At 40.7% G+C, this 13,301-nt stretch overlaps 1 pseudogene; it reads left to right on the top strand.

Moving 5' to 3' along the window:
- LOC104165526 overlaps positions 1-13,301 on the top strand; it is a 53,727-nt pseudogene that overhangs the window by 18,414 nt on the left and 22,012 nt on the right.

Genomic DNA, 13,301 nt, shown 5'->3' with positions numbered 1-13,301 from the left:
CCCTATGCCTTTCACACTACCAATATTTGTTAAAGCTGGATTGAAAGCAATAGAAATTTGAACTGAGCTGGTACCTTGGGTGGGGGGAACTGATAAATTTAGTGATGTTGCAGGGGATTCTACATAGATGTGCTTAAAGCAGCCCAGCAGGGATACTCATTCTGCATTTAGAAGGGGGAACCATTAGAAAATAAGGTTTCCTCCCCTTGTTTTACCTAGCATGTTTGTCATCACTAAACTCTGCACATCCTTTGTATCTTCAGTTGCACAGAACTTGTATTTTAAGTGTGACTATTCAGGATTTTCAGTCACCCCATGGAAAAATGGCCCATCAAGGCTGTAGTAAACTAAGAATTATTCTATTACATTAAACATGTTCAAAAATAATGTGGTAGAAGTGAAAGCACCTGTTTCCTGTGAAGTTTACAATTTAGCAAATTAATTATAAAAAAAAGCCACCAAATCCTCAGGAGCCTCGGAGTTGAATAAACTGTAGAAATCCTAATAAAAGCTGATTTGCATGCTTTGAGTCCCTGTTCTTCCACAGTTCTCCCAGGTTTCTGTGGACAGTAAATTCCCTTTATGCTACTGAAAAAGCATGTTAACTTTTTTCGCATCTCCTGTGGCTTGAGAGACACATAAGCCATAACAAAGAGGATTAACATAAGATTGTGAGAGAAATGTTATGATCATACAGTCTGAATTCTCACAGTAGAGGTGAAAAATGTCACTGGATAGACAAACTATGATTACTCTTTTGATTGTTTCTCAGTACAGTGCTATCCTGATCAATCTATCTGTGCAGATAAAGCTTCATTGGCATGCAGTGGACTTTTTTGTTGCTCATTCCCTGGCAGAAGTCAAAAGGTAAGATTCCTTGTTACTGTCTTGTTGTAAAAAGGTCTAGAACAGAAAAAAACTTTCAAGAAGAGATAAGTGCATTTATTCTCTCAATTAAACACAATTCAGTCCTGCCTGATTCACTTTTGTTTTCTAGGGCACAGTTCTATTGTAAAGCCTGTCACTGTGATATACAGGATCCAGAGCAGATTAAAAAAATGTCAGTGTAAAAACAGACTGTACTCAAAACCCTCTCAGGGAATTTTTTAAAATCCATTGCTCATTACAAAAACAAAATGGCTGAATGAATATGTTAATTGTATTTTTATTAAGTATTTCTCTAGAAGGATGGGTTGGAATACCTCAGCTCTTTATTTCCGTGATAAAATAGGGAGAGTCTTTGAGATTATGTTTATACTTCAAATTTATGCTTTTCTTTAGGAGTCAAAGCTGCTTGGCTAAAAAGAGTAGAACAGAATATACCTTGTTCAAGATTTTCACTCGTTAACAGGTTTATCACAGAATACTGTTCTTTAACTGCAGAGACTGAAGCATACTGTAGCACGTATTTAATTAAAGCAAAAACTATAGCTGGATAAAAACAGAATTTTGTGTTCAGTTTGTACTAGATTCTTGGTCAGGATTCCCTGAGGAAGTTTGTCTAGATCTTTGTCATTGTGAGAATATAAAACTTTAAACATGAAGTCAGATAAGTGTTTTTGAGGTTGTACAGGCTGTATAGCAATGCTTAATGGATGCTCTGAGGACTTCAAATCTTAGCTGGATGGAGAGAACAGATTAATGGTGGTAACATCTAACCCTAAGCAGAGCGACTTCTTTCTTCTTCACCTTAACCTCCATTTTGAAGATGTGGGGTTTTGTTAGGTGTTAATTTTCTGTTGAAATAGAGAACAGGCTCTCAGATATCTGTGTAACTACACCAAATTGGAGCTTGCTGCATTTTCATTGTGTTTAAGGCCAAAATACACACCTCTTCTAGGCTCCTGTACTCTTCTCTGCTAGTGTCTACCCTCCATGGAGATGGTCCTTTGCTTTAAAGAGTAGACAAGGAGCTTCCCGTTAAATGTGGATGTACACATGTATGCCTACTTGTATTTGAAATACTTGCAAATCCTTTAAGCAGCAGATGGCAGCCAAGCCCCATTACAAAACATGCCTCCGAACTGCAGATGGTTGAGATAAAGGCAAAACCCATTCACACTGTGCTAAACCAGACTGAGTGAACAAGCAGAAACATGCTGACACCTGGAGGACTCCATGTAGTAATGTCATGTAGAAAGAGAAGCTGGAGCCCATTTTCAATCCAATGCACTTAGCATAGATGTAACTAAGGTCCCTGAAGCCAGCTACCTCCCAGAAAAGAGACTTCCATAAACTGTAGACTTCCATAAACTGCAAAGGCATCTTAATAAAAGTCAATGGCAAATGAATAGAAAGACATTCACACTGTAGGAGCTCTCCACCTGGTTGGTTTTCTTCTTGTTTCCTAGGCAATCTTAGATTTTAAAAGGACAAGATGACATTTCAGTATAAATGTGTATTAATAAAAAGCAGTTGTTTGCAAACCTGCAGTTCTGCACCAGTTATATTGTAGAAAGAATAGCTGCCTGAGGTGGATCAGGAGCTTTGCCAGGCATAAGACCTTGCCATTGGTTTCCCCTAGGATCCTGAATGTATCAGAGCTTAATTATAAGCACTTTGGTTCATTCTTCCACTCTCCATATGATGTAGTTTAAGTGGTACATGGTGTTATGGATTCCTCCAAACTCATTGTGAGGGAGGTAACGGGAAGGTTAGATGTAAAAGACCCTAATTAGCATAGATGAGTACGCTTCTGGTACCTGCAGTGGAAATAGGGAGATTTAGTTGGCAAAAAGCAAGTTCGTTGTCAAGAATCTAAAAACTAATACATGAGCCTCACAGATTGCAAACTGTAGTCAATGGAGCCACTATTGTCAGTTTAACAGGAATGTAAATGGCATACCCAGAGTGCAGTCAGAACAGAAGACAAAGGCCATTTTTTCCTTTATCATCCAGACTTAATTAAAAGTTGTTACTATGACTAGACTTTTTTTTTGGTCATCAGGATATGTGTTAGGCAATAGGACTTCTTGAAACAGTGACACCCTGCCCTCTTCGGGACCTGGTCAGGCAATGGAAGTAAATGACAGCTTTTCTCCCTGTTCTGCATCCCTGCAGCACCTCAGAGCAGCCCTGGGCAGTCAGGCCCTGCATGAGATGTTCACAGTAACCCAGGAAGTCTCTGATAAAGGCTGAGCCCAAGCCCAGTTCTGTAAAGTTGGCCAAGTATCTTGGTTTAGAAGACCATAAGAGAGTTCTCTCAGATACTTATCTCTCAGTTCTCTCAGATAATTAAGACAGGCTGTTCTGAATTTTCATTCTCTGACTTGTCTTATGGTGCTTCCATTAAGCTTGACCTAGAGGAATCAAGTGGCATGTAGCATCTTCAGAGAGCTCACTTGCTGCCCATCCAACTCTTGGCTGTCATTGAACACAGGGCTGTAGAAAGTGGTATCCTGTTACCAAGGCTAAATGCACCTGCTTTTAGCACACCTGTGTTAGCACAACTTCAGCTTCAAGTTGACAAATCACCTATTGAGAGATATGTCCCTTTTTCTGCCAGGGGTATGTTTGGAATTGCTAGCTGTTTCATCTGGGTTAGTAAGGTTTGGCAGTAGTTACGGCATCACAAGAAAGTTAAGCGTATGTGAGAGGGTTCATCTGTCAGTTTGTGAGATAAAAAGATACGTGTGTCTGAATGTTCTTCCAGTCCAACCTTTCCTTTCCCATCTGTATGCACTGGACATGTTTAGACACATGTGACATGGAGAGCTTTGCTGCACCTCCTGTCAAATGCTGACAAGGGGAGGAATGCAGATTAGCAACAAAGATACAGACCAGGGGAGTGTGAGGAGTAACATCATGCATCCTGAAACAGCTACATCACCGTGAAAAGCAGGAGATGTAGGTAGGCTCTGGTGTTCTTAAATCTCAGAGGGTGCTGCTGTAGATCCTCAAATCACTGCCTGGTGTTATAACACTGGGCTTAACAGCTCATGACCTCAGATTATGGCCCAGACAAGACTAGATCAAGTGTCAGAGAAAAGATGTTCTAGCTGTTAAATAGCTACTTTAGGATTTGTGAAACTTTAGCTCATTTTCTTGATCTGCTTCCTCAGATTCAATCTGGGACTTTAAGCCACTTAGCCTTTCTGAGTTTTGATTTCCTGATGGGAAATTGAGGAAGTTAAAAATGGTTTGACTCTCAGAATAGCGTTGTAAATAATTGCAAGTCACTTATGATAAGTATGAGGATGATACAAGTACAGAGTATGAACTCTCCCTACCCTCTGGCTATTTTTTTTTTCCTTGTATGGAGGACCATGTTTTCATAGAGCACTTAGAGCATGCCTTTTCTCCTGCAGAACCAGGGTCGTCCTCCTCCATGCTTTTAAGGACAGGCCCAGCCCCAGCACCCTCATGCATCTTGGACTTCGCTCTCCCTACAGGACCAGCCCAGGAACCCACTCACCCCCTTCAGGACCAGCCCTGGGACCCCCTCCTTTTCAAATGTAAGCTCTGATTCTCTCTAGTGGAGAACACATCTTGTTCTTTCCTGTGCAAAATGAGAGAACAAAGGTCTTGCAGGTCACAGGAATGTGTGTTGGCTATGTGTTGAGGGTATGCTTCCTTCACTTTGGGGAAAAAAACTCAGCAGTTCTGAGTGAGTTTTAGCTTCTGGATTCCAAGACAAGGACCTCACAAAGAAAAGGAGCTCCCTTTGGAATGAAATAGTGTGTTAAGTACGTAGTGCTCACCATATTTAAGACTGTTTTATGCATTCTAGATGGAATTACTGTTTTATAATGCCGTGCTGTGTTTCTGAACAGTTGGTATGAATAACCAATTACTCGGAGCTCCTTTGTCTAACATTTCTGAAGCCCCCACAGAATCCTCAGATGCTATGGTAGCCATTTGCAGACACAATCTATATGCAACTGAAGGCTATATAAAAGAAACCCAATTCTATTTCGTTGCCTTTGTTTCAGAGAAACTGAAATTCTGTAGAGAATTGCGTGTTTCAGATGGAGAGCCGGCAAAGTCAAGGTCCCTTGGTGTTCTTCTACCTTGGAGTTTTGTTAATGGGTAAGAAACATAAAGCTGTGTATATGCTGAGCAGGCATTTCCTGGACTGAGTTATTGAGAATTTATGTGGAAAGTGGGAACAGCAGGGTGCACCTCTTTACTAAGTCTTCTGCTGGTGGTGGTGGTTGTGGTTGAAGTGGATGGTTTATCACTTCTCCCAATCTTAAGTAATTAAACAGTGTAGAAAAAACAACTTATGCCTATGCATCCAAATCCTTAGCCTCTCATACTCCAAGCTGAAAGCATGTGCTATGAACTCCTGATACCACTGTGGAGGAGCAAGGAGAAGGGAGGGACTGATACACCTCCTGACAGTGCTCACTGTCTTCCAGACAGAAGTGCAATGATACCATCGCTGAACAGCTGAGTCATGAGCACATTTTATTTGGCTGCTGCTGAGAGCACAGAGTGGAGGCAGGAGCAGCTAGGGAGAGGAACATGAACAGCCAATGCCAAGATTTGCTCTTTGCTCAGATACTTAATTGCAGTGTGACACTGTCTGCAACCTGGAAGAGTAGCAAACTCTGGTATGCTCTAAAAAGTTTACTCTAAACGCAAATGGAGATCCAAGAGAAATCAGACCCTACAGCCTTTCTCTCTAGCATCAGTAATGTATGCTAGAGGAGTCCTTCCTAGGCCATCTCAATGCTTCCTAGCCAGAGTAATCTGATTTCCCAGCAGAGTTTACAAACTGATGGCAAAGCATAGTCATCTACAGTCTGAGGTAAGGTGTGAATTGCAATATTCGTATCTATGATGTACTTAGTTTGCCGGTCTAGTTGACTTGCACTGGGACTCCCCCTAACCTGAGCCGCTACATTCAGCATAAGGAAGGGTGTTATGGTCTGATACTGAGCTGTCAGTAATAGCATGCTCTTCCAAAGCATCCAGTAGAGAGGATGACAGGACATATTGGCAAATGGTGTCATACCAGAATTTGCAGGGAGTAAACGGGAACCTAGTAGGGGAAGAGAGATGCACAAACTAGTATTTCTTGCCTTGTTTCTGCTTGTGAGCAATTTGCAGCCGCTGTAGAACTGAAGAGGCTTAATAAAGGATGTCTCCCCTCCCTCCAAAACCCTATCTTGTGCTTCAGCAGCAAAGGCAAATGTCAGTATGGCAAGGACTCTAAGGTGCCCTCTGGAGAGCTTTGCATCTTAGCAGCTGTCCCTGGCATATACGTGGTATTGGGACAATAAAATGTTGCTCAGTGCTGCTGTCCTACAACTGATTAGGTCAGCTGTAAATATTGGGACTGCACAGTAAATACGTATGCACATACTACCAGATTGTGCTGACTTGTTAAATATAAACGAAAACATAATTAGATTTATAATGTATCCCTCCCCCTCCTTGTGGCCAATAACATAATTTACCAAAGGGGGTGGGGGGGAGAAGAACAAGCCCTCACAACCTGCTGAAATATCATTATTAACATGCACATGAAAAGTCAATTATGCCAGAGGGAGGTATTTAAGTGAAGTGAGTTTCCATACTCCAGGATTACACCTTGGGGATTATATATTTCTTATTTATTTATTTATTTTCCCTGAGATCTCTACTGCTGCTTAGCAGTGAGGAACAAAAATGTTACTAAGATATTTTGAAATCCCCTAAAGAAATAGCCAAATATGCAGATAAATAATTGTTCCCATCCCCATCAAGATTCTCCCTCATCACCATATCATAAAAACTCTATATTCTATCCAGTCAGTGCAGGTATGTTTTCTGGTGTTTAGTTTTAAATGACACCAGGGATTGGTCTTCCAACACTTCCCTGGGGAGGACATTTTACTGTACTGTTATTATTAGTTGCAGTATTTATTATTTGTATTATAGCAGTGCCTTGAGGCTTCTACTGGGACTGGGATCCTGTTAGGCTGGATGCTGTATATGAGCATAGTAAGAGGCAGTTTCTGCCTTAAAGAGCTCTCAGTCTAAATAGAAAGAACAGACAAAAAGTGGAAAGGCAAAGGGAAGCAGGAGAGGATGAAATTAGGTATCGAAAGTCACAGAGGAAACTTCATAATGCAAAATACAGCTCTTCGGGCCTGACTCTTCATAAAATTAGAGTTCTCAATCCCAAATATTTTTTTATTATTATTTAAATAAAAACTAGAATTGGATCCAATTGCATGTTTTTAGATTAAGGTGAGGTTTTCCACCTGGGGTGTTCTGCTAATAGAAGAGCTAACACTGACCTTTTGTTTCCAAATTAGGATAGTTAGGACAGTGGCCAAGTGGAGCTCCAGGTTCAAGTCTCTGCTCCATTTGATTTAGGATGGTAAACTGCAAGGAAGGCAGACATTTTAATGTAAGTCTCATTTCCAGGGTTCTCCGAATATACAATAGGGATTACTTCCACTGTGTCCAGCAGGCTTTGCTTTTAAAATTACTTAGGTACTTGCTCTCTTGCCTCTTTACAGGGTCTTTTGAAAGTATCTGTGTTTATTGGGACATTTAGCCAGCTAAATACTTAAATTCCATTTATTTTTTTTAAATAGAAATTTGCATCTGAGACAAGATTTGCATGTGGGCTAATCAATGAAAAATGTAATCAAACCATAATTCAGGGAAATTCAATAAAGTATAGTAGTCATGGCCTATTATAAGACTCAAAACATATCCTTGGTTCAGGTCTTGCCGATATTGCTGGTGTCCTAGACTATTTTAATGGAAGATATCCTTTGTTGTATCACACGTGTTAAGTCTTGTACATTTCTTCCTTTCTCTCTTTCTTTCCCCCACTGAAAATAAGCAGATTTTTATATCCAAGAGAAGCACTTAATTAGTGTAATTAAAAAACCCCAACATAGTCATCACAAATCAATACAAAAAAACCCCTAAGACCTATAAAGCTCATCCAGAAGTGAATACATAAAGACCTGTTAGGATTCCTCAAGCACTTCTGAGCCCCTGCATCGATACACTTGCTTTACTAGTCATGGTTTTTCCACACATTCTTGCCTAAGGCATGACAAATTTAATGGTGTATGTTTTGCTGAATTGTTGACTTTTCCTGCTAAATTTCTACTGAGGCATAAAAGAATGTTTGTGAGCAAGGCTCCATGTGTACACAACTCTGCAATGTCTCCTTCCCTGTTGCCCTGGTGTAGAGTCACTTCAACCAAGCAATGGATTAGTAGAAACTGAATTAGATTAAAAGGGAAACCAGGTTAAAGAACCAAGTTTTAACTCCCTGTTAATTGTCACTTATCTAGTGCCTGGATAATTGCTCGTAAATACCTGCTGAGTTGCCAAGCCTATGTTAAGGCTTGTCAGTCTTTAATAAATCTTGAAGACTTAAGATCCTACTCTTTGATGCTACCCATCACTTCCCAATCCAAAGGTAGGGCAAAACAAGGCAGTAATGTGGAGCACTGCAGCTCAGCTAATCTGGCAGAATGCATCACAATCTTTATAAATGTGTGAGAAGGGCTGTGCAAGAGCTCCTGAAAAGGTCATTGGTATTTTTGGAGCGATAAATCATGGAGGGAAAGATTTGCATTTTGGCTGTATAAAATCCAGGGCTGGATTAGAGAGAGCATACTTTGCAGTAATATTTCTCTCCTGACTTGTTTTATTAGCTTCCTTTAAACATGTTACATTATTGCTTATAGAATTTCATTTACTTGGATTGGCAGCTTGATAAATATGTCTATTGGCGATGATTTGGATTGCTCTGGGCATTAATATTATTAAAACCTGTCACAAGGAAATGTCTGAAAGATGACTTACTGTAAAGATTACAGCATGAAATAAATCATACAATGGTATTTGTTACCGTTTATGGCCTCTTGGAGCCGAGTCAATCCCTTTTTATGTTGCATTATTTTTCAAGTTTTTATAGCCTTACATTATATATCGCTGTCAGAAATGAACAGATGGGGTGTCAAACACGAGCCTTCTGAATAATTCCCACCCTCGGGTTATTTGTATGAAGGACAAGTGTAAAACTGTGTTCTCAAGAAAAAGGAGATAGAGGTGGAGAAAGTGGTGTTACAGTGAGCAAGATCCCTTTTGTCAGCAGGCACATTGTGCTTTTGATCACTACCTGGTATTTACGCCACAGGGTGGGGGCTCTGTGGAAAATTTAGCAGTTTGTTGGCATAGCAAAAAAACCATCACAAGTTAGACAAGTTTCACATTCCTTCAGCTTTACTTTTATTGCTAGAATGAGAGAGATGTGGAACGGGTGTTTCAGTGATAGCCGTACCTCAGAGGGTTTGTAGAAACATGGAAAAGTGTGGGTGCCTGTGGGTACCTCTCAAACACTTCACGAGTGGAATTCTAAGAAGAGCCCCACTTGAATTACACAAACAGCGTTTCTGGAGTTTGGGATGCATGAGGAAGAAGACAAACAGATATTTTGGACACTGAAAGTTTTATGAACTGATGTTAGGCAAGGAGCTCCTCTAGGAAGAGGCGATAATATTTTGCATTCCACTTTTTGTTGTGCTGGGAAGTCCCATTTTTCTTGCTGTGTATTTTTGAGGACAACTTGCCAGAGTTGGGGTGACAGGTTGGATGATGTGATAGTTAGGCTGATAAATACACATGCAGTTAATTAGGCTTATCTGAGTTTAAAAAAAATTCAGATGGGAGACATTGTCCATGCATACTTTTCCCCCAAGCCTTCCCTCTTCAAATCTCCAACCCCCAGAATCTTGTACAGGTACACAGAATATAAATCAGCATTATTTTTGGAACATGACTCTTCTTGGTATAAATGGATCTTTAAGCACCTCAATAAATTGTTCTGTCGATGCAGGCTGGCTGAATCTTGCTTGTGGAACACTGATGTCTTATCTTCACTGAAAGTTGCACAACCAATAAAACTGACAAATCATTGTGATGGAGCAGATATTTTAGTGGATTTCTGACAGAAAACCTAGCTCCCATGGTGTGCAAAATCTGCCCAGACTTGTTTTGTACAGACTACATTGTCTCTTTGCATGAAAACCAAGTCTGTTTACTGGCATTGAAAGAGGGATTTCACTTTTTTTTTGAAACCTCATAGTAAGCAAAAGCATACTCCATTTGGGCTTTGAGTCACTGGAGATGTTACTGGCGACTCTAACAGGACGCTTCTTCCATCAGTGATTTACTTCTTTGATTCAGTTTTGGTTGAATTTTGTATATAGGCCTCCAGTTGGGTTTCTTTTTTCCTTTTGGTTTTGGAGAGTAAAAAATTCAGAATACTAGAAAGAAAGTCTTGGCCCTTGTCTGCCCTTATATAGACACTTTTTCCTTGACTTCAGTTTGTAGTCACACTCACTGTATCTGGCACCTAAACTCGCTGTGATTTTAGCCAGCCGCCATTCCTTATGAATTTAGTCAGCTAATCCGAAGTTTATTCCAGCTTCTTTCTGAAGCTCTCTTCCCTTGTGTTCACATGCCTCTCTTGTTTCTCTGAGACTTACCATTATAGATCAGTGTGCCTTATCCTTTGCAGCCTCTCCCTGTATTCCTCAGACTTTTTTTTCTGTATTTCATGTGAAAATACACCACCCCTCTCTTCCCCAGGCCCTTGTCCCACATCTATCATCGAGCTTGCATAAGAGTGTTAGGGATTCACATTCACCACGCGAAGTACAGTTGTACTGCACATTGTAACTGGAGTTGCACCTACCTGTACATACTAATCCGATTCCACATTATACTATTGTATAATCACTTAAAGAATTTGCATGACTGATGCTGTGAGTTCTGAGTGCATAAGGATAAGTTTCATAATTAGCTTTCCCTGTGAACTTGTGCAAACCAGTCTATTTATAATTTGGTCAGCTCCTGATTTTTAATGAGGGTGCTGAGAGGGACTGAAGCCTCTGGCAGCATGCATTTCATATTTTAATTACCCACAGTAATTCTGACAATTACACCGATGTCATAAATCACATCATAATGACCCATTAAAAAAAAACACCCATATTTAATGATTGGATTGGGATTTAAATTAAACAGAGATGCAATGGCTTAACAAGAAGCCAAAAGCTCCATGGAGTTTTGAAGTCTTCCAAATCTTTTCGTTGAGCTATGACTCTAAAAGGTGAAGAAACTTCATGCAAAGTTTCTTTCACAGGCCAACTCTTGATTTCCTCAGCAGGGGTTTGCTTTTCATGGGATGAAATCCATTCCTGTGTGCTAGACTAGAATTGGACTTCTACACGATTTGAGTCTTGGTAGCTAATTGGCCATTCTGGTTTCTGTCTTTGAGTCCAGGAGAATTTAGGATGTCAGTTATTCTTGACAATGCTGATACAGTGGTTAGAAGCATCCCTGGGTGTCATGCGAGCATAATGGCATTGGTTTTTAGCCAGTTCACTTGAGTTTTAGTAGGGATAGCACAGAGCTACAGCTCAGATATTCTTCTGTTCTGGCAGATAGCTTTTGTTACACTGTCCATGGTTTAATGAAGTGTACGTTTATCTTGTGTGTGGTGCTTAATGCCCTTCTTTCCATTAATCGTTGTTGAGGAGGGCAATTAGTACGGGATGGTCAACATCACGTTGCTTACATAGCACTTTCTCCTCTGGTTATTTCTTGAGTTGCGTCACCGTGTGCCACCTTTTACACAGGGCTCGGCCAGGTCTGCGGGTAAGTTCTCTGAGGAAGAGAATCCAGACAAAGTTACCACCAGTTCAGCCAAAAATAAGGTTGTGCTACCCAGCATAGTCTATTATTCAGCTGGGTCCTGGCTCCCTGGTTTCGACTCTTAGTGAAAATCATTTCTGTTATCTAAGATCTTGAGTAAGCCGAGTTCTGCTCTTTAGATTATTTTGCTATTAATAACGTCACAATAAGTGGGTGGAAGTAGCTAATGGCTCTAAGCCACAAATGATCCCAAATGTTCCCAGTCTCCACTCTCCTGTAAACCTTGACAGATTGGGAGTGCTTAGTAAAATATTGTAACACTCAACACGCATTTACAAGACAGCGATCTGTCCCATGACGGCTTCCAGATGTGTGAGTGTGTGCAATTTCATAATTCAAGAACAGATTCTATTGCCCTCTGCAGATCCCCCATCAGGCTGTTCATAAATGCTGCTCATAATTAAATTAACCCACTAACTAGCCATGCAAATTTTGATAAGCACTGACCAAAAAAATGAAAAGAGGGAACTGTTGAGATGCTCTCAAGAAATGACAAGGTTGTCTTTAGAGATTATTTATCATTATGAGAATATTTGTTTTTTCCCTTCCTATTTGCCAAATTCTACTTTGTCCCTTCATACATGACAACTGTTTCAAGGTTTTAATCTAATAATTAGGAGCTGAATTTTGCCACCCTTACTCAAGCTGTCTGCTGTCTTACTCTCTGAACAGTCTTTCTGGAATCAAAGCAAGCCTCTATTCTGTGTGTGGGTAGCAGGATCAGGCTTTAGTTTTTAAAATACAACCTGTGCCCAGCCCAAGTACCAGTGGAAGAACAAAAATATGCACAGGCACTTGTCCATGCCAAGGAGAAAGAGCTGTGTTTTATCTCACCCTCCTGTGACCTCAGAAGGGGAGAGGAAGACTTCAGCAAAGATTTCACAAGGGATGTTATGAATAATGAGCTGTTGTTTTCTGTCAGAACAGTGGCTCATAGCTCTGACACATGCGATCTGCTTGCAGAAGTAGTATCTAGCTTCCCCACAATAACTGTGCTATGTTAATTTGCAAAAGTGTTGAAGTTATTACACCTGGTTTATATCTATGGCTGAGCAACATGTCCTTATATAGTAAAGTGTTAGCTGAAGGAGGTCTTTTGGATGGAGGTTAAATGCAGAAATAGAGAGCAGGTAACAAAAGCAGAAGATGTCTTTTCTTATATGTCACTCTGAGGTTTCTTTAGTGAAGTAGGCCCCTAACGTATCTTTACTTTACTTGTAGATCTTTAATCTACACTTTAGGGAAGAGATCATCCCTTTGTACTCTGCGCTGGTGAGGCCGCACCTTGAATACTGTGTTCAGTTTTGGGCCCCTCGCTACAAGAAGAACATTGAGCTGCTGGAGCGTGTTCAGAGAAGAGCGACAAAGCTGGTGAAGGGCCTGGAGAAAAAGCCTTACAAGGAGCGTTTGAGGGAGCTGGGGGTGTTTAGTCTGGAGAAGAGGAGGCTGAGGGGAGACCTGGTCGCCCTCTACAACTACCTGAAAGGAGGCTGTAACGAGGCGGGGGTTGGTCTCTTCTCCCCGGTAACTAGCGATAGGACAACAGGAAATGCGCCAGGGGAGGTTCAGGCTGGACATGAGAAAGAACTTCTTCACTGTTAAGAGTCGTTAGGCTTTGG

The sequence above is a fragment of the Cariama cristata genome, unplaced genomic scaffold, assembly GCF_000690535.1.
Source record: "Cariama cristata isolate BGI_N322 unplaced genomic scaffold, ASM69053v1 scaffold9558, whole genome shotgun sequence".
NCBI classification, from domain to species: domain Eukaryota; kingdom Metazoa; phylum Chordata; class Aves; order Cariamiformes; family Cariamidae; genus Cariama; species Cariama cristata.
This window is presented reverse-complemented; position numbering and strand designations above follow the sequence as displayed.